Here is a 3729-nt window from a genome sequence, read left to right as displayed (position 1 = left end):
ACCTGTACATGCGTCTTCCCGAGGGGGGGGGGACCTGTACATGCGTCTTCCCGAGGAGGGGGACCTGTACATGTGTCTTCCTGAGGAGGGGGGCCTGTACATGTGTCTTCCTTAGGAGGGGGACCTGTACATGTCTTCCTTAGGAGGGGGACCTGTACATGTCTTCCCGAGGAGGGGGACCTGTACATGTGTCTTCTTGAGGAGGGGGACCTGTACATGTGTCTTCCTGAGGAGGAGGACCTGTACATGTGTCTTCCTGAGGAGGGGGGACCTGTACATGTGTCTTCCTGAGGAGGGGGGACCTGTACATGTGTCTTCCTGAGGAGGAGGACCTGTACATGTGTCTTCCCGAGGAGGAGGACCTGTACATGTGTCTTCCCGAGGAGGAGGACCTGTACATGTGTCTTCCCGAGGGGGGGACCTGTACATGTGTCTTCCCGAGGGGGGGGACCTGTACATGTGTCTTCCCGAGGAGGAGGACCTGTACATGTGTCTTCCTGAGGAGGGGGACCTGTACATGTGTCTTCCTGAGGAGGGGGACCTGTACATGAGTCTTCCTGAGGAGGGGGACCTGTACATGTGTCTTCCTGAGGAGGGGGACCTGTACATGTGTCTTCCTGAGGAGGGGGACCTGTACATGTGTCTTCCTGAGGAGGGGGACCTGTACATGTGTCTTCCTGAGGAGGAGGACTGTCCATGTGTCTTCCTGAGGAGGAGGACCTGTCCATGTGTCTTCCTGAGGAGGGGGAGCTGTCCATGTGTCTTCCTGAGGAGGGGGAGCTGTCCATGTGTCTTCCTGAGGAGGAGGACCTGTCCATGTGTCTTCCTGAGGAGGGGGACCTGTCCATGTGTCTTCCTGAGGAGGGGGACCTGTCCATGTGTCTTCCTGAGGAGGAGGACCTGTACATGTGTCTTCCTGAGGAGGGGGACCTGTCCATGTGTCTTCCTGAGGAGGGGGAGCTGTCCATGTGTCTTCCTGAGGAGGAGGATCTGTACATGTGTCTTCCTGAGGAGGGGGACCTGTACATGTGTCTTCCTGAGGAGGAGGACCTGTACATGTGTCTTCCTGAGGAGGAGGACCTTGCGGGGGCTGCAGGATTTCAGTCCATGGTGGTGTATTGTGTCACCAATGGTGTGTTTGGTGACTGGGGTCCCAACTGCCTTGAGATCCTTCACAAGCTCCTCCCATGTAGTTCTGGGCGGATCCCTCACTTTTCTCATGACCATCCTCACCCCATGAGGAGAAATCTTCCATGGAGCTCCAGACTGAGGACAATTGATGGTTATTTTGTATTTCTTCCATTTGTGAATAATCCCTCCGGCACTCGTCTCCTCTCACCAAGCTTCTTGCTGATGGTCTTGTAGCCCATCCCAGCCTTGTGCAGGTCTCCAATCTTCTCCCCGACCTCCTCTGACAGATCTTTGCTCTTCCCCATGATGGTGAGGATTGGAGGGAAGGGATTCTGTGGACAGGAGTCTTCTATACACATAACGAGTTGTTGTTAGGAGGACCTTCTTACATTGTCAGGACTGATCTGTGTACCACATGAGCACCTACTGGAGCCAGTCTGTGGGGGGAGGGTAATTGTTGGTTGGTTGGAGATCAAATACTTATTTTACTCCATTTATTACATTTGTATTGTGTGATTTCTCTGGATTTTTGGTTGATCTTCTGTCTCCATCATATAAAATACACCTCTGATAAGAATTATAGACCTTCATTTATCAGTGGGCAAAACTTTCACCACCTGCAGGGGAGAAGATCGTTATTCCCCGCTGTACATACCTCCTGAAGCCTGAATGAGAAACTCCCAGAGATGACAGATCCCTGTCCTGACTTGTTGCTAGGACGTTGCCAAGACACTCGCAGCCATTACTGCCCACCCTCATCCATCCAGGGGCGGACTGACCATTCGGGCACTGCCCGAGGGCCCCATGCCACTAAGGGGCCCCATCAGGGTTGCCAGCCTCAATAAAACCAGGGGCAGTATGTAAAAAAAAAAAAAAATCACAAGATTATAGCTGCCCCGCCTCTCCGGTACCTTTTCAGTGTGCGTATACTGTCTGCGTGTGCGTATACTGTCTGGCCCCATAACCTATTTGCCCGGGGGCCCCACAATCTCCTTTTGCCCAGGGGGCCCCACAATCTGCTCCTATTGCCTTGGGACCCCATAATCTCCTATTGCCCAGGGCCCCATGAGTTGTCAGTCCGCCCCTGCATCCATCACATGAGCAGTTGTGGAGGTCCCCCATCTCCTCTGTTGCGGTATCACTGAGCTCAGAACTACGGCGACGGGGGAGGGGGGGGCAGTAGAGAGCGCATGTGGTGGGGGAGGGGGGGCAGTAGAGAGCGCATGTGGGGGGGGGAGAGGGGGCAGTAGAGAGCGCATGTGGGGGGGGGAGAGGGGGCAGTAGAGAGCGCATGTGGGGGGGGGAGGGGGGGCAGTAGAGAGCGCATGTGAGGGGGGGAGGGGGGGGCAGTAGAGAGCGCATGTGGGGGGGGGGAGAGGGGGCAGTAGAGAGCGCATGTGGGGGGGAGGGGGGCAGTAGAGAGCGCATGTGGGGGGGGGGGGAGGGGGGGCAGTAGAGAGCGCATGTGAGGGGGGGAGGGGGGGCAGTAGAGAGCGCATGTGAGGGGGGGAGGGGGGGCAGTAGAGAGCGCATGTGGGGGGGGGAGGGGGGGCAGTAGAGAGCGCATGTGGGGGGGGGAGGGGGGGCAGTAGAGAGCGCATGTGGGGGGGGGAGGGGGGGCAGTAGAGAGCGCATGTGGGGGGGGGGGAGGGGGGCAGTAGAGAGCGCATGTGGAGGGGGAGGGGGGGGCAGTAGAGAGCGCATGTGGTGGGGGAGGGGGGGCAGTAGAGAGCGCATGTGGTGGGGGAGGGGGGGCAGTAGAGAGCGCATGTTGGGGGGGGAGGGGGGGCAGTAGAGAGCGCATGTGGTGGGGGAGGGGGGGCAGTAGAGAGCGCATGTGGGGGGGGAGGGGGGGCAGTAGAGAGCACATGTGAGGGGGGAGGGGGGGCAGTAGAGAGCGCATGTGGGGGGGGGGGGGGGAGGGGAGGCAGTAGAGAGCGCATGTGGAGGGGGAGGGGGGGCAGTAGAGAGCGCATGTGGTGGGGGAGGGGGGGCAGTAGAGAGCGCATGTGAGGGGGGAGGGGGGGCAGTAGAGAGCGCATGTGGGGGGGGGGGGAGGGGAGGCAGTAGAGAGCGCATGTGGGGGGGGGGGAGGGGGGCAGTAGAGAGCGCATGTGGAGGGGGAGGGGGGGGCAGTAGAGAGTGCATGTGGTGGGGGAGGGGGGGCAGTAGAGAGCGCATGTTGGGGGGGAGGGGGGGCAGTAGAGAGCGCATGTGGTGGGGGAGGGGGGGCAGTAGAGAGCGCATGTGGGGGGGGAGGGGGGGCAGTAGAGAGCACATGTGAGGGGGGAGGGGGGGCAGTAGAGAGCGCATGTGGGGGGGGGGGAGGGGAGGCAGTAGAGAGCGCATGTGGAGGGGGAGGGGGGGCAGTAGAGAGCGCATGTGGTGGGGGAGGGGGGCAGTAGAGAGCGCATGTGAGGGGGGGGGGGGGAGGGGAGGCAGTAGAGAGCGCATGTGGAGGGGGAGGGGGGGCAGTAGAGAGCGCATGTGGTGGGGGAGGGGGGGCAGTAGAGAGCGCATGTGAGGGGGTTTGAATTGGCTGGGAGTGTCTTAGCAACAGCCTAGCAACAAAGCTATGGAGGATGAAGCCATAAGTGG

Source organism: Lithobates pipiens, unplaced genomic scaffold (assembly GCF_037356315.1).
Source record: "Lithobates pipiens isolate NorthernLeopardFrog02 unplaced genomic scaffold, aLitPip1_a1.2 Scaffold_393, whole genome shotgun sequence".
Classification (NCBI taxonomy): Eukaryota; Metazoa; Chordata; class Amphibia; order Anura; family Ranidae; genus Lithobates; species Lithobates pipiens.
Note: the sequence above shows the minus strand (reverse complement) of the source record.